Source organism: Papaver somniferum, chromosome 10, assembly GCF_003573695.1.
Source record: "Papaver somniferum cultivar HN1 chromosome 10, ASM357369v1, whole genome shotgun sequence".
Classification (NCBI taxonomy): domain Eukaryota; kingdom Viridiplantae; phylum Streptophyta; class Magnoliopsida; order Ranunculales; family Papaveraceae; genus Papaver; species Papaver somniferum.
This window is the reverse complement of record NC_039367.1, coordinates 133,993,178-134,017,828: the sequence shown is the minus strand read 5'-3', so window position 1 is coordinate 134,017,828 and position 24,651 is coordinate 133,993,178. Positions and strand designations below refer to the sequence as shown.

The following is a 24,651-nucleotide window of genomic DNA, read 5'->3' as shown; positions in this document are numbered from 1 at the left end:
CTTTTAATAATTCGGGGCCTACATTTAAATTTCTTTTAATTAAGGGCCTCGTATTATGAGTTATTCATGGATTGGGCCTTAGCCTAATTTTCCCATGTAAAAAACTTAAACTGTCACTCTTACTTAACTGTGCGTGGCACTCCCTAGTTCCTACCACTAGACTAGAGCATTTGTAAGTTCCCACTAACAAACGGCATGACAAAATGACACGTAGAAATTAATTTAGAGAATAATTTATATACTAGATGGTAACCCGTGCTCCGCACCGGATGCTAATACTTTACCTGTGAGCCTTTGCCCTTTAGTTTCCTTGCACTATTCATTTAGCAGGATCGTATTTCTGGTAAGAATAAGTTGTACTGCAACTAATATGAACCCTTGAAGATATGAATCCAATTAGGACACAAATCAATCAAATTAGAGAAATATAAAATATTATATTTAGAACCCTTAAAGACAAACATTTCAATGAACAATAATATCATCTGAACAATTGCTTGTCATAGTCATCATAGACTTAGAGCCAAATTGCAAATAAATCGCATTTGACATAACTCCTAGGAAAATCTAAATTCCGCTACATATTTTCAGTTGCAAATCTTAAAGTGGGTCCATATATATGGTTCTTTCAGTTTGAATTTCTTCTAACAACATCTTTGAATGGTACCTTAACTTTTTCTGCAACATGAGTGTGAATATGATTAGGAAAATAATAGCAAACGCCTACATATGATATTGTAATATATTCATTTGGGCAGTACCATGTAGGGATTCTAAAATAATGAGGATTCGAATTCGACTCAAAGATTAGTAAATCTAAAAAAAATTGGTTTAGGCAAGGGTAGACAGCAAACCCCTGTCATTGCCATAATCAAATTATGCATGAGATACTGTACAATCATGGAATACCTGGCAGAAACAGCAGTGTTCTTCATTGCTCTCACTGATTCATTTGTTGATGCTAATGCCTCCGTTGTAGCCGACTCGCTGTTGTTCTAACAAAATCTCAAGAGTTTCTTTAACAAAATCTTGAAGATAGGGCAGGTTGGGTATGTCGATTTCCTCGACCATCCTTTGACATACCACAGACAACAATTTCATTCGCATATTGGCTACTTGAGAAATTTTTATGAGCTCAGCTAATGCCCATTCCATTGTAGATACACATGTCTCTATTACCGCACCAAATTATTCCTGAAAAGACCTATAAATACAAAATGATGTCAAATTTTCAATTTACGAATTGAAAAAATAGTAACCACCAATTGCAGATGCTTGTACAGGTAATGGTTTAAAAAAATATCAATAAGAATCACTTGTGTAAAGGATTGATTTATGAGTACACATGGCTACATTAAACTAAGCTTACCATGAGCAATGTATTGATCTTCTGGTTATCGATATTAAAATTGAACTTGCATTCATGTTTAACCCTAATGGGTAAGATAGTGAACAGGATTACATTTCATTCTCCAAAAGTGGTATTTACTTTGTCACATACTTAAGAATAGCATAAAGCTAAACGAGTATTTAACACAAAAAACAACACTAAGAAATCCGCGGTACCACAAATAAAGAAGCATAACAGTCTTCCGATCACAGTTCACCACAACTGTGTTTTAAGTAAGAACGTCTTACAGTTCTCACATCACATATTTACTATTTTCATAGTCATCTCAGCACAAAAGCACGATAACAAGGAAGCATATATGAGCAAACCATTTAAGTAAAGCGTTAGAAACTTTGTTATATCATATGACTGCCTAACATTTTCGAACAGAAAAAATACATGAGGTTGTGTAAAAGTTGACCTATTGCCATCAGAAAAAATATGATCATCTTTTGTGCTTTCGAAAGCTCCACCAAGACTTAAATATCAAAGTAATATTTGACTAAAAACTCTATGGATTATCTCCTAATGTTTTGATAGTAATCATATATACATTCAGGTCTTACTGGCAAGGGAATAACAATACAGTCGTTGCAGCCTCACCCATCAAATGCTTAGTATTAGTAAACACAATCCAAGACTGGGTACTAATGCAGCAGAAGCATATCTAAGTTACTATAAAATCCATATAGAATGTACTCCCCAAAATACACATAAGAACACGAAAGTCAAATTAAATCCAAATGAGATATACCACTAAATCTTTTAAATCTACCGCATTTCTGATATGTCTCCCTTGATGAAAGCTCAAATGGACATTCTCTTAAGTGATGCTCTGTAAATTGCAGCAAATCATAACATGAATTCTATTGTAACAATTAACAATTTGAGCCAAATTACTAAGTTTATCATAAACAAAGATACCTCATGCATATATGCCACAAATAAGCATGCCAGAACTCTGTCGAGCCTCCTGAAATTTCAACAACACCCACAACTACATTGAAACAAAATCTCAATTTATCATTTTCTCCGCCTGATGCCATATTTTTTCTTTCTTTCAGATCCTTTTTGTTGAAGTAGTTTAACGAACACTTAGAGTGCAACAATTGAAAAACCAATCTTAAATAATTTGAAACATGGAAAGAAGTTTTCATTTAGTCATATAAAGCATTGATTGTGACATTAATACAAACAGAGATTAAAAGATATCTTTTCAAATATCTAAAGACACAATATAATGGCAGTAGACTTAGGACCTTAGTCTTACCCAAAATAATATCGAAAAATTGCAGAATCATCATCGCTTGTAAGGCCTTTGAGAGACCTAAGGACAATCAATATTTAGTTTAGCTAATTAACTATGTGAAACTTCTTAAATTCCGAAAGATTAAGAACAAAACTCACCTTTAAGACTTTGATTATTTAGTATAGTAGGAACTGATTAGTTTTGATTACAGCGGCTTGGAATAGGAAAAAGTTGCAGTTTTGGTTATTAAAGGATAGATAGATTAGTTTAGGTGGTTACTTGATTTTGATTTCTTGAGATTGGTTTTAATTATGGGCAGTTAAAAATTAGTGGAAACAGGAAGTGGTCGATGAGGTGGGGGTAATCTCGAAAGAGGGGAAGTTGGAGGTGTAAATCAGGTGTAACCAAAAAGTATAGTTTTAGTTGTGTGAGGCCACAATCAATGAGAGAGCTCTATTTACCAATACTCTTATTATAGCAATCTACATCATCAAAAAGTGGGGTCACAATGAATGAGAATTGAGTATTTAGTTTCAATTATCATCTTGTTGGATATATGTGAATGTGACCCAGTGAACCCGGATTGAATCACTGGTTGAACCAATAACCCTTGACCCAGTATTTTTTCCGGTTCGATGTCCGGGCCGGTTCTCGAAACATCGGTACTTCTTCATTATTTTTTTTTATTATTTTTTTTTGAAACGTATACTTCAGTTACAGAAATGCAAGATATTGATTTTTTTTTTTTTATTGATAAGATAGTGATTTTCTTCATTGACTTATGCTGGGAATTAGATCAGATCTAACATAGTCGACCAAAACTGATCAAGTGTGTTTCAAAGGGATAAAACTAAAATTCCGACAGAACATTCAGCAATAGATATTGACATAATTAAACCATATATTCAATCTTAATTTTATCTAAGTGTGAACATTATTTTTCATAAAAATTGGATATAATTTTTTTTTCTTGTTAAATTAAACAACTTTAAATTGAGTTTGTTAATCTATGTCTATAAATGCAGTGTAGATTGACGAAGGGAAAAAGATTAATGATAGAAACCCCTCTCGAAATTCCTTCTTCCATCTTCCCATCTCGTCACTAAACTTACAATCCAATCCATTTTTTAACCCAATCACATCAATATTTTACTTCTCTTCCTTAATCAATTGTACTCCAATTCCTTTTCATTTTTCTCGCCATTTCCTCTTCGAAGGATTTCTCCTTCTCTTTCTTCTTCTAACTCTTGTTTCACTTTTTCTTCAAGCAATAATATTAATGGAGCAACAATATTTCCCTATTTAATAAAATTGTTGTTATTATTAGCCCCAAATCCCTATTTTAGCATCAATCAATCCTTAATTAAATTCATAGAGCCTTAAATCTAATACTCTAGATTTCAGGTTCTCTGGAAAGTATAAACCAAATCCATAATCTCACTCATAAATTATTCATATTATGTTTTACGTGTCAATTTTTTTTTTCACCGAGTGACGCTTTTCTTTTTTTTTTTTTTTTTTTTTTTTTTTTCTCTTTAGCCTATTTGTCTCGCCACGTCACTTGGACACAGAGTATGGCGCAGAGTAGGACTCAGAAAAACATTTCCGAAATTTAAATACGAAAACAAATCGCTTTACTAATTTGCTTTAGTAGCATCTATTACAAATTTGGATATAATGTATTATATAAGGCTGCACATGGTCCGGTACGGCCCGGTTTTTTTATGGAACCGGTCCCTGTACTTGGTGTTGACCGGTACCTCATTTTGAGGACCGGTACCTGTACTTGTAGCTGGAGTTGTACCTGTACCTGAAGTTGTACCTGTACCTCCCGTACAGGTCCGGTACGGGCCGATTCTGGGTTTTTACCTGTTTTCAAACTATGCAAAAAAAAAATATAAAAAATCCAAAGATAGAAAAAATAAAAAATCAAATTTAGTAATCAAATACAATCAAACCAGTGAACACAAGCTTCATAACCCAGTTCTTCAGTTTCAATACAAATCATCCTAAGAAGTAAGAACCCTAATTTTTATTTCTTACTCAAATCAACAACAAATCAAACACCACTAACAGATTCAATCCCTAAGAACCCATCACAACACTTTTAATCTCTCAATTTATTCTTCCTTGTTCTTCGCTTCTTCTCATCCTCTATCAGCAATTCACTCCATTCTCTAATTTCCCTTCAGCAACACCACCAGATCAATCTCTTTAATCAAATCTATTAATAAGAAGACAAAATCATGTTAGAGAAATGAAAATAAAACCAAAAATCAATCCAAATCCATCTCAAATAAAACCCAAAATCAGATTCAATCATGCAATTAAAAGATTTAATTAGACATGCAATTAATAACCCAAAGCTCATCAAACAAATTAATCAAAATCGAACCACTGTAAACCCATTGTTTACACATCACAAGATCCCTGTAAACCTATTGTTTCTCTGTAAGATAATAAACCCAAAACCATCTTATATTTCATCATTCAACAACTCCATCACCTTCATATTCTCATACCAATCTTCGATTCAACAACAATAAATTAATTTCTTCCCCTAATTCTATTAAATCATGGCGGTGGCGATTGCAACCATAGTTTCTCTGTGGAGACTAAAGAAGTGAAGAAGAACAAAGAAATTGAGAAGAGAATTAGGTCATAGAAATATATACGGTAAATGGATGGTTAAGATTGATGTTGATCTTATAATCTAATGGCTAAGACTGTGACCAGGTACTACCGGTCCGGGGTGGCTGGGAATAAGGTTAGAACCGGTACCTGTCCCGGTCTACACCAGTTCTCATGTTCCATTCCCGTTCCCTGTACCGGCTACACCGATTCCGGTTTTTTTTTGCCGGTTCAAGTCCGGTACGCCGGGTTATTTGTGCAGCCCTAGTATTATATGTCAATTTTGTTTGAAACTAATTATTATCTAATTTTTCAGGTGCCACTGTAATAAAGTAATAAAGTCACTGAGTGATGATACCAGTGATATGAGTTCGAAACTCGCTAGCACCAAATTCTTTACCGATCAAAAAAATAAAAATATTATCTAATTATTTTATTTATTCTCTGTTATACAGGTATCAAGCTATTTCGCAAAAGAAAAGAAAAATAAATTTTTTTTTGAAGCAAAAATGTTATATTAAAAGAAAAAAAAATGAAAAAAAAACATATGAAACTCGGGGTTGGGTTCAAAACTTAAAGGATTATTTGGTTTTTGGTACTCAATTTTTGACCAAAATCTGGGTTTGGTCTAACATTTGTCCAGCCTTTGCGTTTGGTTTAAAGACCAATGTTGACCCGTGTAGAACCGGTTACATGGTGACGTGTCTGACTATTGACTTGGTTTATTTTTTTTGCACCCCTTAAATTATTATGTATTTACTACCAGGAGCCGCAAAAAAACGATAACTCCTTTTATGCATCCCGGTGTCCTATCTTCTTTTTCTCCTTCTCATTCTTTTCTTTTCCTGCTTCTTTCTTCTTCTCCTGTTCGATTTCGAGTGAAATTCCGAGTTAATTTGAGTGAATCAACTAGTGAAGTTGCATAGATGAAAGTGGAGTTATTCTCTGTGAATTATGAAGGAGATTTTGCTGTTGCGAATCATGAAAAATTAGAAAAATGGTAAGTTAAATTAGGGTTTTCAATTGGTTGATGTTTAGATACGAAATTGATGTGAAATTGATCAATTTTTGATGGGTTTGTTTCTTAATTGAAGTATGGATGGTTATACAAGATTTACTTTTATATTCTTAAGCAAATCAATCAGAAATTAGGGTTCATACCAAATTAGGGTTTGTTTGATTCAACTTTTGGGTTTTCTGTGAGAGTGTCAGAGAAGGATTTTGAGAACAAATTCAAGCTTCTTCTGTTAAATCAAAGATGGGTTTTTGTTGGATTGAATATTAAGACTAGAATTGGTTGATTTGCAGGGAAGAACCGCTGATACTGTGAATTGATATGGGTTTGCTGCCGAGATAAAGGCTGAAGATGATAAGTGCTTGTCTTTGATTCGAGAGGGTTAGGAGAGACTGAGAAGATCGGAAAAGTGGTGCTGAGAGATGGGTTTCACTGGAATTTGGTTCTACAGCAAGAACTGGTGCTCAAGTTGAACACAAAATTGAAGATGGGGATGAGATGGATTTTCATCTGGAGGTTTGATGTTCTGCAGGAGAGGAGGAAAGATGGGTTGTATTGGTGCTGGTAAAGATGCAGATGCAATGGCTGGTTGTTGATTGTAGATGAGGTGTTGTTGGTGGCCGATTTGAAGGTATTGGTGGTGGTTTTAGATGATAAAAGGAGGAGGTAGAAGTAGTGTTGGTGGCGGATCTGATGTACTGGTGGGAAAAACAAAAATAAGAGGAGGCGGTATTGTTGATGGAAAATCAGTAGACGGAGAAGAAGAAGGTGATGATGGTGTTAATGGAGGAGACGAAGGTGATGATGGTGTTAATGGAGGAGACGGAGGTTCTGTTGGTGGCAGATCTGGACACATCGGTTGGTTTGATGGTGGCGGAGCTACTGTTAGTGATAAATCTGAATAGAAATAGACGAAAAAGAGACGAAGGTTTCGTGGAGGAGACGAAGGTGTTGCTGCTGGTGGTGAAGGAGGTGTTGTTGCTGGTGGTGACGGAGGTGTTGCGGTGGTGTTCATGGAGAGATATTTGTTGCTGCTGGTGTTAATGGTGGTGGGGAGATGAAGACCGCAGAAATAGGAAGAAGAAGAAGAAGAAGAAGACAAGGTAAAAAGGGTATGTTTGTTTTTTTTTAAAGTAATAAAAATTAAATTTACACATTATTATTTGACCTGGGATTTTTGTGTCACTTTTTAATTAAATGATTTTCATTTATTAAAAATAATATGACTGGATTTTTTATACCACATGTTTGGTCACCTTGGTTTTATTTGACTAGTTTTGTTATAGGTATAATAAATAGTTCAGAAGCTTGTATAGGTATAATAAGTGATTAGGATGCGGATTTTGTGGATTCTCTTGACATTGTCATTCGTAGACGGAGAGTTAGAAGATCACGAAGAATTCAGATGAATAGGGTGAGGATGTTATTGTGGATATTATCTACCCTTCTCATGGATCAACAACTCGAATCTCATGAGGTAAGAAGACGACGACAATGCATTGGGAATAAGGTACTTATGCAGTAGTGTTTCTGCGTGGAATTATCTACTTTGGGTGTCTTTTAACTGGGTATGAGTTCTTTGCTGAGATATGTTTTTTACCCTCTGTTGTGGTATCACATAAGTACACAGTCATCCAACTCTTTTAAAATCCTAAGTCATATAAGCTCCCACGTCGCACGGTGACCTTCACCCTCCCCTCTCCAAATTACGGAGAAATTCTCTCCTTTTGCGCCATGTCATTCCTAATTTTTCTCTTCATCTCGCCATGTCACCTGCCATCTCATTTCTACGCTAAAAACTTAAAACTTCAAGAAAAAAACCCTAATATTTGTTTTTCTCACTCGCCAAGTCACTTCGGCCATTAAATACTTTCGTGATAAAATAAAACCACAAAAAAATCTAAAACCAAACTAGTGGCACACCCATCATGATTAAAAGAAAGAGACACATCGATATTCTTGATGGCAAACCAGCAAATTTTAACGCTTATACCCCAGAAAATCTATTAGTCCATTCTGCTTAAGGTATTGATCTTGCTTCATTTTCTTTTACCATGATTAATTAAATATTGAGATTTTTATTCGAAAATCGTTTTGAGTTTTGTTTTGTTTTGTTTTGATTTTGCAGCCAACAACTCCATACTCAAAGGATACCGTTTTGATATTTTTTTCCTTCTGTCTATAGAAATTGATTTTTATCATGTATTTTATTAAAATTGATTTTAATCTTTGTTTACAAATTCACAGACGATTAGGTTTTTGTGTTTGAACTTTACTACCAATAGCTTAAGTGGCTAATATAGTCGATAAAAATCAAGATCGATAACAAGAAAAGTAGAGCTCAAAGATTTTAAAAAAGCGGGGGTACAACAACCTCACCCAATATTTCGATTAGGCATCTGTATGGACTAACTCCAATATACTTTCAAGAGAATCAACTAGACTCAATCTTAATAAAGTATATCAAAGAGTTATAATATCTCTATTTCACAATGTAATCAGCAAATCAAACAAATAGAAATCCGTGAGCCTGATTATTATGTGAAATAACTTGAATGGTACCAAAGACCAATGTTCAAGTGTCAATCAATGTAAATCAACAACCAAAGGTTGAATATTCTAATTGATTGATCTTAACGCACAACCTGTGATATTTCAATTATATAACAAAACAAGTTCTGTAAACCCGTGCAAATACACGGGATAGTTCACTAACCGACCTAAAAGAAGAAGTGATAAATGTAAGTTAATCTTGCTGTTGGTGCTCGGAGATAACAATGCATCACATTCTACAACGTTGGGTTAATTGCAAGTGATCTGTAGAAAAATTCTTTATAAAGTAAGACTTAAAAGGTATACAAAAAAAACAGAAAGAACTACAATCATTGGAAAGAAGACTGGTCCGTAACTGAACCTTTACAGTGTATACGTTCCATTCAGAAATTAAACCAAAGGAAAATAATACGTACACCCTCCGTTACTTTTTAATATGCCAGTTTGTTTTTTTGAGAAAATTAAGGAAATTAAGAGAACTAATTATTGAAAGTGGTCCTCTAGACACTTGTCAATAAAAGAAGTGAAGTGAAATGGTCCCCATGACACTTGTCAGTCAAAGAAATAAGTGAAATGGTCCACATAACACTTGTCATCAAAAGAAGTTCAAAGAAAAGTGGTCCCAGAAAATTAAAGTAACATTTGACTTTCCCAATTAAAAAACTGACCTATTTTTTTGAAATATTTATTTATAAAAACTGGACTATTAAAAAGTAACGGAGGAAGTACAATACTTTATAGTGTTTGCACAGTTACCTTCCACCTCTTCTTTAGACTCCATTACTATGTCATAAAATTCTTCGTTCGTGACAGAGAATCAATAGGTATTGTTACCCTGCATAAGAACATACATGCCCAAATAACCAAACGAAGAAGTCAGAAACTAAACCAAAGGAAGATAACCCGTACATTAATTTATAGAGTTAGAATCGTTGACTTCCACTTCTTGAGACATCAGTACTATGTCACATATTGACAAACTGATTTCCATTAAGTTCACAAAATGAGTCCAAATTGCCATTGCAATGAAACAAAAAAGAGGAACTAAGAGTCCAGATTTTATTACTGAGAGAAGCATATTTCTAGGCTAAATTTGCCATTTGCTCACCATTGTTCTTAATTTGAATAAGATATCCTCAATCGTCTGTAGTGGTAAAAAAAACCTAGGCATAGCTTATGAGAAAGAAACACCATACACCAGTTTGCTTATCAAACCTTGCTACTGGTTTTAGGATTTTCTCGTCTGCCACCAAGAACAAACAACCGCAATCCCTTCATGTTGTTTAGCAGGGACCATGCTACCAAGCGAACATAAATTTCTAGAAATGGTCAATCTTTTGCCACACCCCTTGGTTTAACCCTACATTGGAAGACAGAAGAAGAGAATCGGTAATCAGATTCTTACCTGTGCAGCAGTAGGCGGCGACATGGATGGAATAAGACTCTCGGAGGATTGCAGAAATGCTCATATCCTAAGAACTTCGTGATGAAGTTTCATCAGACTTTGTTGTTCCCTACCGTCGTCAATAAATATGGTTTTAAATTTAAACTTTTAATAGTCGGAACTCTTGGAAAATACATTTCAAATAAGAGAAACTCTTGAAAAGAGTCGTTATGTTTTGTCATTTACCAAATTCAACTGATGCGTCGTTGCTTCTCCCATTTTTTTCCTTCTTTTAATCTTCCAGGAGTTTGATTATGGATATGGATAGCATCGCCCTACTTTTTCTGCATTCCTGAAAGTGAATGCCGTGACACCAGACGGGACGAAGTTCACAAATTTGCTGATTGAGGACACACTATCACAAATGTGCTGCATCAAGGCCAACACCAGAAAACAACTAATTGGAAAAAAAAAAAAATCAGGGCCGATTTCATGTATTAATTTATGCCTATGTATGCAAACTGATTTAATAACATGAATCTCTGATGACAACCTGAAGTAGAAACAGAAAAAATAATGATTTGAAACCAAAGATTAGTAACAATCAGATTAACTCAGCGAAGCTGCCAATGGAATCCACCAAATCCAACGCAATGTATATCTCAGAAACTTAAATTGATTGATCGAAAGATTCCTTAACAACCATGAGAGAGAGAGGGGTAACTACGATTTATAATTGAATCGACCAAAAAGTTAAATCATATAGAAATGAATGACGTGAAGGAGAAAAACAGGTTTTAGAATATAAAGTTTTCCGATGAAGCAACGCGACCCAATATTTCGTTGTATCTTCTCATGAACTGATTGGTAAAGGACGTGGCTCCTCGTTAAATAACAATGCAACGCTTGGTCCAACATTTTCTCTTGGTACATATTCCACATGGCAGCGTAGATTTTCTAAAAAATCTGGGGAATTATGTGGTGCTGACACATCAGCATAAATATTCTCCTTTATATTAAGAAGATTGATATAATGCGGAAAAGAAATAACACAGACACCAGAATTTTGTTAACGAGAAAACCGCAAATGCAGAAAAATCTCTGGACCTAGTCCAGATAGAACACACTGTATTAAGCCGCTACAGACACTAGCCTACTACAAACTAACTTCGGTCTGGAATGTAGTTGAACCCCAATCAATCTCACACTGATCCAAGGTACAGTTGTGATCCTTACGTCTCTGATTCTAGCAGGATACTACACACTTGATTCCCTTAGCTGATCTCACCCACAACTAAGAGTTGCTACGACCCAAAGTCGAAGACTTTAATAAACAAATCTGTATCACACAGAAAATCTACGATAATAGATAAATCTGTCTCCCACAGAAATACCTATAAGTTTTTGTTCCGTCTTTTGATAAATCAAGGAGAACAGGAACCAATTGATAACCCAGACTTATATTCCCGAAGAACATCCTATTATTATCAATCACCTCATAATAATCTTAATCGACGCGGTGAAAGAAGATATTGTGGAATCACAAACGATGGGACGAAGATGTTTGTGACTACTTTTATATCTTGCCTATTGGAGATATTAACCTCAAGCCAATCGTTACGATTGTACTCAACACGGCAGAATCAACAAGATCAGATCACACAACTACAAGAAAGTACTATCGGTCTGGCTTCACAATCCCAATGAAGTCTTCAAGTCGTTAACCTACAGGGTCTCGAGAAGAAACCTAAGGTTAAAGGAGAATCGAATCTAGATTATACAACTAGTATCACACAGGAGGTGTGGGGATTAGGTTTCCCAGTTGCTAGAGTTCTCCCTAATATAGTCTTTCGAATCAGGGTTTGCAATCAATGTTAGCTTAGTAACAAAGCATTCAATATTCACCGTTAGATGAAAACTGATAGACACATTTTTGTGTCTACGTTGTCCTTAATTTCATGTATTGTTGGTACTCGATTTTTGTACTTATTATGGTATTTTATGTGTTTATATGTATTTTTGGAAATAAACATTCTTGGAAAAATAGGCTCGAAAAGTCGTCTAAAGCACCGGAAGGAACGTGTTATTCGGACTCTCACTTTTGGATAAGGGGCATCCAAATGATAAGGGGTACCCAAAGGATATTTTCACCCAAACAGCTAATCAGAGACACCCCTCATGGCATCTGCTATTCGCACCCCAGGACCGGATAGGGAGCATCCATCTTCTTCTTCACGGGAAAGATATTTGGCGGGAAAAGAAATCTCAACTGTGTGAGATTCTGGTCATGATATTATGGGGATATTTGTGTCTTTAAGACATGATTATCTTCTTACCATGACAGTAAGATTTTGTACGTGTCTTGAATGGAAGGAAATCGTATACTTTTGGATATTTTCAAAAACAGGGAAGGAATTATTCACGGAATTAATTGAAGATATTCTCTTCATTATTTGGCTCAATTAAATGAGAAGATTTGGATATACCATACAACTCAGAAGACGTGTGAAAATGGAGAGGAAATATTCCCGTGAAATACTTTCATTAACTGCAAAGATCTTTTGGAGTAATTGAGATGATTGTCGACCTAAGATTGGCTTCACAGTATAAATAAGAGTGTCTTGGGTATCAGTGAGGGGATGGAGAGTTTGGGGATCGTTTAGAGCAAACCCAGTTTAATCATTATTTTCTCCCATTTCATCACTTGTAAACACTTTTGAGCAATGAAAAATTATTCTGAGTGTGTTTCCAATATGCGGAGCTAGACCCCAATCCTTGGGGCTATGGAGGAAGCCGTTGTTTCGGTAAAAGTGATACATTTCTATTTTTAATTAATTATAACAACTCTATTATGATTTTTGCTTTAAATTAAAACTTGATTATATGATTTTAATTAGTTGGGTGTATTTTCTCTTGATAGAATATGCTTGTTTTAGGGTTTTGATATTCTATGCTTGGATTAACATCTATTCTTTTGAAAATCTACATGTCTAGGCAATACTATTAGAATTAATTTGAATGTTGAGTTGCATAATTATTGTTTTATTAAATCACTAATATCGACCAATGGTAGAATCCTAGCCCCGGTCTCTCCATAATTTTTACAACACTTTTTAATTGAGTTTCTTATTTTTATTTATAAAAATTAAGTCTAAAAAAATCTTCCTTCACAAGTCTCAACGAACCTTTTACTACAACATGATTGAAAATAACCATCAAAAACCTGATTAGATTCAAGATAATATCTTTCAATCGTTGGATCGAAAACTTAGCTTGTTACACACAAATGAAATGCACGATTTTAGGTTTGTGTAACCGTACCCAAACATGTACATTTGTTGGTTCAACAATAGTTAACCAAATGGTTAGCCATATGAGCACTTTTATATCAACCATATTCTTCTTCACCATAACTAGTTCAAATGACTCAAATGAACTAGTTAGAGAGTTGTTTAATTGTATAAATCTTATAGAAGTATACAAGACACAATTGAAGCAAAAACGATTTGATTCACTCGAATCGATTCATGAACTTTATAGCCACGGTTTGCAAATTGCATTCCTTAGTTAATATAAATATAAGTTCACAAATAATCGTCTTTAGATATAACCAACTCAAGTACGCGGACTTAGTTCGCGGACTTAAGTTCCCGGAAGGAGTTCACAAACTCCAGCAGATTTTCTCGGGATGAGAACCTCCACCAGTTCGCGGACTGAGTTCACAGCTCTTGTTCCGGTTTTCCTGATCAACAAATTACGCATACTTTGGTTCAAAGAATAAGGACTTATACATATATGTGTCACCGCACAATGCTTATATCCAACATTGGTTATATAATCTAAACTCTCATTTCAATCATTGAAACATTCTTAGAGGACGTTATATAGTTGTTACACCATTTCTCGTCAAAGCAATTTTCAAAGTGATTGAAACATTCATGACTTTCGTCACTAGGTAAAGATAAACTTGGTCGAATCGAAAAGCTTACCAACATGTATTTAGAGAAATAGATAAGCGAGATAAACTCGGCTCGAAATACCAAATGTGTATAATCAAAGTCTATATAGAAAAACGACTTTTGTCTCATGATAGGAGATAGAGTAGATAGAGTTTTGAGTGATAGAAAAGTTCAAGTCTCCACATACCTTTTAGTCGTTGAAGTTCCACCAGTTCCTTGAGTAGTTCTTCGTCTTGTATGATGATTGCCATGGAGTTCTTGAGCTCAACTACACTTTCTATCCTAGTCTGAGACTTAGCTATAGTAGACTAGAAATCAAGACTTATAGTTTTGATCACTAACATTGACAAACATGCTTGAGATAGCAACGCATGCGAGTTCGACCGAGCAGTGCTCTAACAGATTTCACTGGCGAATCAATCATGAACTGAAAGTATACGAAGCAACAGAAGATGAAATACCCTCTCTGGTGATACTTTCTTCATCTTAATATACACCGTTCATTTATTTCCTTTTGTTAGGGTTTTCAAAAATCAATCGATTTTTATGTTCTGCTGTAATGCAAAAGAACAAAAGATGATTTATTTATTTTTGTGGATTTTTCTCCCAGTGTCTTTTGTACGATCTTGATTTAATGGAGGTAATTAATCCAGTTCTTGGCCTGTTTGTAGTTAATTAATCCACTCACACCTATATCGTTGACAGTATTCTTTCTCAATGGTGGCATTTAGTCTGTTTATTTTCAATACTAATACGTGGTAGTTGTTTGTAGAAATGTCACCAAGAATTCGTTTTGATTTCTTTCACAAACAAAAGATTTGATAATTTGTTTGGGCAACAATAATTATCCCCATTGATCTTAACGTGATCCACCATTAACTATTGGTACTGAACATCGCCTCCATTATTGTTAATTCTAACTAAAATAGGAGAACTTTAATCGCGTAATCATCAGTTACACTGCTTCTGGCATTAAGCAAGAATTAGAACTGTCGTGTTAGTTTCATCGATGTTGAAACAGAATTTTGTAATACAAAGATGTTTTTAATATTTGTTGTTAAGGTGCGTCGACAATTATAATCTGTCATAATGGGTGTCAACGATTTTTATATTCTGTTGTAATGCAAAAGAACAAAAGATGATTTATTTACTTTTGTGGATTTTTCTCCCAGTGTTTTTTGTACGATCTTGATTTAATGGAGGTAATTAATCTAATCTTGGCCTGTTACATAGTCAATTAATCCACTCGCACCTATATCGTTGACAATATTCTTTCTCAATGGTGGCATTTTATCTGTTTATTTTCAGTACTAATACATGGTAGTTGTTTGTAGAATTGTCACAAAGAATTCGTTTTGATTGCTTTCACAAACAAAAGATTTGATTATTTGTTTGGGTAACAATAATTGTCCCCATTGATCTTAACGTGATCCACCATTAACTATTGGTACTGAACACCGCCTCCATTATTGTTAATTCTAACTGAAATATGAGAACTTTAATCGCGTAATCTGCAGTTACACTGCTTCTGTCATTAAGTAAGAATTAGAACTGTCGTGTTAGTTTCATCGATGTTGAAACAGAATTTTGTAATACAAAGATGTCTTTTGTATTTGTTTAGAAACACAAAGTCGACTTAGGTTGTTAGGCATCCAACTAACTGCCAAACCGATGTTATCTTGGTGTCTACACGAGTACAGTTTTATTTTCATAAATGTCCTACACACTTGGAGTTATGGGTGTATACTGGATTTCTAACATAGGTTTATCTTCTTTTTTTTTAAAAACTGTTGAGAGTTGTGTAGTATACAAAGTATAACTACAAGATGATGAAGTTGATAATAGCAACAAGCTGCTTTCTCTCTGAAGAATCAGAGCCTAACTTTCAATTTTGAAAGCAATAAGTTTTTTTTTATTGATGAACTCAGGGTTTACAATGATTGGGTATTTAACCCTCCAATAGAGAAGAAACAGATCAACGACTCTAGTTACATCAAGAAGGAAAAAATTGGACTCGAGGAAATACTATTCTTACACAATGCCTAACTCACGCTAACCTTGCTGACTCGGTGAGTTACAGACTTAACTCAGTCAGTGACTAGGTTTAATAGTTATAGGAATATGCCATTTCCCTCCCCTTAAAGATCCTTGTCTTCAAGTATAAAGTCTGGAAATTGAGCGTGAATACGAGTTGTGTCCTCCCATGTAGCGTCTTATGGAGTAGAATTAGACCACCGAACAAGAATTTGAGTGATAGACTGATTACCTATGAGTGTAAACCGAGTGTCTAAGACTGCTACTGGTTCAATGACAAAGTGGCCCTAATGATCCACTACTGGCAGTAAAGGCATAGTAGAAGCTTGGAGACCAATTTGCTTCTTCAGTTGAGACACATGAAATATAAGGTGAATTCTGGACCCAACTGGTAACTTCAATTTATAATCTACTGAACCAATTCTTTTAAGTATCTCAAAAGGGCCAAAGTATTTGGCAGAGAGCTTGAGGTTTTTTCTGATAACAACTGAGGACTGTCCATATGGTTGAATTTTTAAGAATACCATATCTCCCACTGCAAACTCCCTATCTAAGCGTTTCTGATCAGCATAGAACTTCATTCTAGCTTGAGTTTTAGTGAGATCCTCCTTCAGAAGCTGTAACATGACATCTCTCTCCTTCAAAATAAGTTTCAACATAGGAAACTGTAGTGGAAGCAACGATGGGAAAAATGAGATGATGTGGCTGATAACCATATAAGGCTTGAAATGGGGACATCTTCAAACTAGTTTGGCAATTGGTGTTGAACCACCATTCAGCCAGAGACAACCATTGAGTCCATTGCTTAGGGTGAGAGCTAGTCATGCATCTGAGATATTGCTCCACACAGGAATTAGTTCTCTCAGTTTGCCTATCTGTCTATGGATGGTATGCAGTAGAGAGTTTGAGAGTAGTGCCCAGAGTCTTGAATAATGCCTGCCAGAATTGGTTCACAAAGATTTTGTCCCTGTCACTAACAATTGAGCAAGGTAGGCCATGGAGTTTGAAGATGTGATTGAGGAATTCTTTGGCTATTGTGATAGCTGTGAAGGGATGGCTCAAAGGAAGGAAATGGTTGTATTTGGTAAATCTGTCTATAACTACCAAAATAACACTCTTTTTATTTGATATTGGAAGTCCCTCAATAAACATAGAGATGTCTTTCCAAGCTCTTTCTGGAATTGGTAAGGGCTGTAAAAAACCAGCAGGGAAAGAAGTATTTCCTTTGTTGCATTGGCAGATTTCACAAGTAGCTACAAACTGCAGTATATCAAGCTTCATTTATGGCCAGAAGAAATGAGTTTTGGCTCTGTTATATGTACCTAGCATGCCAGAGTGCCCCCTATTGGAGAAGAATGCAAGGATTGAATAATATATTGTTTAACTCCATTACCTGAGCCAATGTAGAGTCTTCCTTTGAATCTCAGAATGCCATGAAAATAAGAAAATTTAGGATGATCTGGAGAGACAAGTAAGGCTGCAATCTGTTGTTGTGCTACACAGTCCCCTTCATAACTAGAAATGATATCTTGTACCCATTGAGGAGTGATAAGTGACATAACATTGCAGGCAGCAGAATAAGTTGGTAATCTTGATAATGCATCAGCAACTGTGTTCTCTTGGCCTTTCTTGTACTTGATAACATAGTCAAATCCCATTAACTTTACCATCCATTTCTATTGAAGAGTAGTGGATATTCTTTGGTCCATTAAATACTGAAGGCTCTGGTGGTCTGTATTGATAATAAATTGACTGTGTGAAAGATAATATCTCCATTTATGAACATCCATGACAATTGCTAGAAATTCTTTGTCATAAGTGGATAAGGCAAGTGCTTTAGGGTCCAAGGCTTTACTGTAGAATGAGAGTGGTCTGCCTTCTTGCATGAGAACTGCCCAACTCCTCTATCACAAGCATCAGTTTCTAAGGTGAACTGCTTGGAAAAGTCAGGTAGTGACAATATTGGAGCTTGAGTCAATGCAGTTTTGAGATCAGTGAAAGCTTGATGTGTTGCAGGTGACCAATGAAAGGAATCCTTCTTAAGAATATCAGTGAGTGGCTTTGAAATTATACCATAGCCCTTGACGAATCTTCTGTAATACCCTGTGAGTCCCAAAAAACCTCTCAATTGCTTCAAGTTGGATGGTAGAGGCCAAGTTTGCACAACAGAGATTTTGTCAGGGTCAGCTGCTACTCTATTTGCAGAAATGATATGTCCCAAATACTCCAATTGTGGCTGAGCAAAAACACATTTAGATAGCTTTGCATATATGAATGTTGTCTGAGAATTGAGAATGTCTGTTGCAAATGAAGAACATGCTCTTCTATAGAAGAACTGTAAACCAAGATATCATCAAAAAATACTAAGACAAATTTTCTCAGAAAGGGTTGAAAGATGTCATTCATGAGAGCTTGAAAGGTTGCAGGTGCATTTGTGAGGCCAAATGGCATGACTCTAAACTCATAATGACCATGGTGAGTTCTAAAGGCTGTTTTGAAGATATTAGGGCCAAAAACTCTGATTTGATGGTAGCCAGATCTTAAATCTATTTTGGTGAAGATAATAGCACCTTTCAATTCATCTAATAACTCATCAATCAAAGGAATATGAAACTTATCTTTAATAGTGATGTCATTGAGTTTCCTATAATCAACACAAAACTTCCATATGCCATCCTTTTTTCTCACAAGAAAAATGGTAGAAGCAAAAAGGCTATTGTTGTGTTGGATTAGGCCTGCAGATAGCATTTCTTGAACCATTTGCTCCACAACTGATTTATGTATATAAGGGCATTTATAAGGTCTTTGAGCAGTGGGTGTAAAATTAGGCTTAAGTGGGATTTTGTGGTCCAAGTTTCTGGATGGTGGCAGTGTAATGGGTTCTGCAAAAACATCAGAAAAAACATCCAAAACTGTAGAAATTGGAGGAGGTATAAGGGTGGAAGGGGGTGCAGAAATAGCAAAAAACTGGCCAATTAGGGTGGGGGTGTTACTTTTGATAAACTTGCGCAAGGAAGAGCCAGAAATAAGATTAAGATATGGCTTAGAAGAACTTCCCTGAAGTGTGATGTAAGCACCATGATGTAGGAAGGAAATCGTCAGCTGAGCAAAATTGAAGGTAACGTCTCCCAATTGTTGTAGCCAATCAGCTCCTAAAACCATGTCATATCCCCCTAATGGTAGAACCCTCAAGTCAGAAGAAAAAAGATGACCCTGCATTTCCCATTGAAGATGTTGACACATACCATTACTAGTTATGCTCTCTCCATTTGCCACTGTAACTAACATATGTCATGTGGATGAAGCATGAATGTTGAGTTTATCAACAATGTGAGAGTCTATAAAGCTATGAGTGCTTCCAATGTCAATAAGAACCATTATGGGTTGTTTTTGTAAATGCCTTGCAATACGAATTGTATCATGAACCACATGGCCTGTTAAGGCATGGAGAGATATCTCAATAGGAAACTCACTAGAAGAAGGATAATTAACATCAGTAGCTTCAGTAGTAGGTGATTCTTGTTCTTTAACTTCTTCATCAGGGATCAACATGAATAATTGTTGAGATTTGCATTTGTGACCTTGCCTATAGAATTCATCACAATTATAACATAAACCCTTATCTTTCCTCACCTGCATCTGGGCATGAGTAAGTCGTTTAATAGGAGGAATTGAGTTGTCAGGCGAAGTTTTTGTTGGAGTAGTAGGATGTGTCACAAAGGGAGTAGTGGAGGAATTATGTGGTTTAGTGTAAGATGAAGTGGAAGAGAAAAATGGTTTAATAGAAGAAGGCGGGTGAGATACAGATAATAGAGTTGGTGTGAAGGGTCTAGAGAAAGATTTTATAGGTTTTTGCTGATGGTGTATTGAAGCTTGTTGCATTCTGGCTAAGAAAAAAGCTTCAGATGTAGTCTCAGGTTTGAACATCTTCACAATATTGTGTATATCATCTTTCAAACCACTAATAAAACTGAGGGTATAAAATCTCTCTGGTAATGAAGGATTGTTAGCAACCATAAAACCCTTGTAATGTTCCCATTTATCAAAGTACTCTTCTACAGTTGTAGTTTGAGCTAATTTGTTAAAACTACCCACATAATCATCCTGAGCAATATCTTCAAATCGAATACATAAATCACGAAAAAAATCACTCAATTGGATAGATTCTTTACCTTGTTGGTAGTTTAACCACCAAGAATCAACCTGAGGGTCGAAGTGAATTGCGGCCATGCCAACTCGATCTTCAGCAGGAAATTTGTGAAACGAAAAATAGCGTTCACATTTAAGAGCCCAACTACGAGGGTTAGAACCATTAAATCGTGGAAAATCAACCTTCGGTGTACGAGAGAACTTACTGGGTGGAGTAGATAAGGTTTTGATAATCTGTCGAAATCCATTGACAGAACGAATTGAAGCTTCTGTATCATCATCATTAGCTGGATCTGGTGGTAGATCGAATTGGGGTTGGAGATTTTCTTTTAGAAGGTTAAGAATGATAGCTAGTTGTGATTCAACATTAGCGCTCGATGTTTTCAAAGCAGCGATGTCTGATTCGATAGTGGAGATGGATTGAGTGTGTTAATTCACTATGACAGTGAGATCTGCAATTTGTTATTTGGTAGCCATGGATACAGGTGCCAGGAAGGAAGTCTGATACCAATTGTAGTATACAAAATATAACTACAAGATGATGAAGTTGATAATAGCAGCAAGCTTCTTTCTCTCTGAAGAATCAGAGCCTAACTTTCAATTTTGAAAGCAAATAAGTCTTTTTATTGATGAACTCAGAATTTACAATGATTGGGTATTTAACCCTCCAATCGAGAAGAACCCAATCAACGACTCTAGTTACATCAAGAAGGAAAAAACAGGACTCGAGGAAATATTATTCTTACACACCGCCTAACTCACGCTAACCTTGCTGACTCGGTGAGTTACAGACTTAACTCAGTGAATGACTCGGTTTAATAGTCATAGGAATATGACAAGTTGGAAACTGATCATTAAATGGCAGGGCCTTCAAAAGAAGGTTGTCTTTGTTACTGTCACTACATAACTCAACACCTTTCAGCTCACACTGAGCTCTTTTATTCTTACCACTGTGAATTAGTTTTTTGCTACTTGCACATTTCATCCAATTATTAGGTTTCAAATGAGTGCTTCATGTTCAATAGAAGGATAGTATACTCATGATATGAATAAGTCATGCTTTGTTTGAGGATGATCTCATGGCATATACAAATTATTTTTGTTCAGGTTCACCACCGGTGTTAACCAATGCCACTGCCCGACGGATGAGGTTGCCAAAAATGCATTGGTAAAACAAATCTGACAAAAAAAATGTTGATCACATATGTTGGTTGCAGGAAGCATTGATGGTCAGAACAAATTACTTCAAATTTTCCCAACAAAATGCTTATAGTTTTATATGTTCATTACCGCCGGGAATATCTAATCCTAATGTTCGATATTTGCCAGGTACATTTTTCGACTTTTTTTTTCTTCATATTTTATATAGAATCCAATGGTTGTCAATAGGTAACAACGTAGTGTCATATCTTATAAAATTATGGCAGAGAAATTATCAGAAAAACTTCATTTTTCCCTTTTTTCGTTTGGAATCGGTAATTATTAGGTGGATTATTAGTCAAAGCTGGAGCACGTAAAATGCAACATGTAACATCATTATCATTCTTAGTTTCTAAGCCTGGTCTGATTACCTGAGCCAGTACAATAAGGTCATTGATTGCGGTCAGCAATCAACTTTTCTTTCTACTCTCAGACACTAGTTATCTAGTTGTCAGGTATGCTGCATCTGCTCCCGGACATTTATCTATTATACTGTTAATACTCTACACTCTCATTCATTGGTATAATCTTTGTATTTTTATACACTTTTGTTGCCTGAAATCGTTGTTTAATACCACCTGTATAAACACTAATAATTAGGGTGTCAGGACAAGCATTTTCTTGGTTATAATATGATCAAGCCTTCACGGAATTGTATTTTTTGACCTTCTCTCTATGAAACTGAAATGTTGGTGACAACTTTCACTAAGCTATAAATACTCTAGATATTGTTGTTTTTCTAAGGTGTTAATGGATTCTTTCATTTTTTGTATGCTATACTATTAATAATTAGTTGATAGCTCATAGCTAGCTTGAAATTGCTGCTTTTCTATTTTGTTTGAATATAAATGCCTCCAAGTTTAAAAAAGTTAGGTTAAGTATACAGTTGAATAAATTCTTCTTTCTTTTGTTGAATTTATCATGGAATTGCTGTATTTTTTTTTAGCTTAAATGTGTATGTTGGTTGCAGATCCTTGACCCACTACTGGAATAATATGGTGTCCAGGATGACATTTGCAGTTATTCAAATCGCTCAGATATCAATGTGTAGTGAGATTGGAGAGATTACTTTGCACAGATCAATTTGAGGAGAGGGACAGATTGAATAATAACGTAGCGGTGAGTTCAAGAAGGTAAATCTCCATTATAGGCATCAATATTTTCTCATTAGGGTAAAATATGTAGAGGTGTGATCTTTTAAACCAGTTTAGCTTTGTAGGTAGCCTTAGTTATCCCAATTATCCTTTGTATATATAATATGGGTTTTTTGTAGTAATTAGTAATTTGCAATTTGCAATTTGATTAGAGTTTGCATTTATGTGTGGTAAGGCAATCTGTGTCGTGTTGTTTGATTCATTTTCTAATCAATAATTAGCGGGTACCTTTAACAATTTATATGTTGTTTATATAAATTAATTTATGCAGTGACATGATGGTTTGATCTGAAATTTCTAATGCTTGAGTATATAAAGCACAGGAGATTGGTTGAACAGCTGGAATTCGTTCTTGGATACCAAGGGGATGTCTCCATCTGCCTATGCACTATTATAACAGGTCTTTATATCACTCATGGAGGTGGACACTTCTTTAATCACTCATAGATCATTGTAGAGAAATCTGTATAGGAAGCTCCCCAACCAACGGATACTAAACTATGCTATAAATGCTCAATTGAGTCAACGGGATATTACAATTGTATTCCAGGTTATCAAGGGTTACTTCACCGCCCTTACGTGCATCCAATCTGCATTGGAGAATTTCTACACAAGTCAATTGGCTTAAAAGTTGTGGAGATCAGCATATATCAAGTTGGATCACTTTACTTACTTAACAGAGAGCCATAGAATATGACGTGGTCACTTTTAAGTAAAAGAAGCAGAGCAATGCGGGAAGTAGCTAACGGAGGAATTCAACAAGTCATTTAAGGATATTAGATCACTGATATGAGAAGTGTGCATTATTTTTTCAATACTTAGTGATTTGGGTTGGATTATTTTGGAATTTTTGTAGTAGTTTGATAGTTTGTTTAACTTGATATTATTATTACTTTTCAAGTGTCACTTATTTATTACTTTATTGATTTTGAACTACATCACAGATATACTTCCCTAATCGAGTTCAACTCGAAACTCCCTGCCACAATGAAAATAAAAACGGTGGTGGAGATTATCAGGTCGTATATGAGTCAGCAAATAAAAAGCTTTCTAATATATTTATATTTCAATGATCCGGAAAAGTCGAAGCCATACCTAATCAAAAATCTTAACAAAGGAGACTTAGAGGGAATACCAAGCTCTTATTCATTGTTTATGTAGAATCCTAAGTGACGGGACTGGGCAAGGCGAAGCCACAAGACATCAAATCAAAAATCTTAAGAGACGGGGTGAGGCGTAGTGGAGGCACACCAAATCAAAAAGACATCGCAATGGGGATGGGCGAAGTCGTGCAACACCAAATAAAAATGCTTCGGGACGGGGCGAGGCGAAGACGAGCCACACCTAATCAAAAATGTATCGTGATGGGGCGAGGCGAAGCCGCAAGACACCAAATCAAAAATCCTAAGCGACGGGGCGAGGCGTAGTGGAGGCACACCAAATCAAAAAGACATCGCAACGGGGCTGGACGAAGCCGTACAAGGCCAAATAAAAAATGCTTCGGGACGGGGCGAGACGAAGCCGAGCCACACCTAATCAAAAATGTATCGTGATGGGGAGGGGCGAAACCTCCCAACACCTAATATAAAATATGGCTAAAAGAAAAAAATTCATAACCAGAGCAAATAAACAAAATCCTTACCTAGTCTTCGGGTCCCAACCACTTTTTCCTCGATATAATTTTCCAAGAACCGAAAGGAATTGGTTGATCTATTTTTTGATGTTACATATACGATTTTCAAGACTTCCTTTGTTCCAAACATTTGGATTTTCATTTATTTTCTCTATAAAAAATGGAACTATTCTATCTGAATATCGATTTTTATGTTGCCATGTAACTACACTACCATCCCCGTGATTGTGATATGTGCTTCAGGAAATACGACATCTTCTTTCGTAGTGAAATTCACTTGTTGCTTTCAAGGTTTTTTTG

At 35.6% G+C, this 24,651-nt stretch overlaps 1 long non-coding RNA gene across 1 annotated transcript; it reads right to left on the bottom strand.

Moving 5' to 3' along the window:
• Positions 1-4,552: 4,552 nt before the first annotated feature.
• Positions 4,553-5,285, bottom strand: LOC113319186. Its single transcript, XR_003345194.1, has 2 exons — positions 5,146-5,285; positions 4,553-4,863 (listed from the first exon to the last, which is right to left on the bottom strand). It is a non-coding gene; the product is annotated as an uncharacterized LOC113319186 (long non-coding RNA).
• Between the last annotated feature and the right edge of the window lie 19,366 nt (positions 5,286-24,651).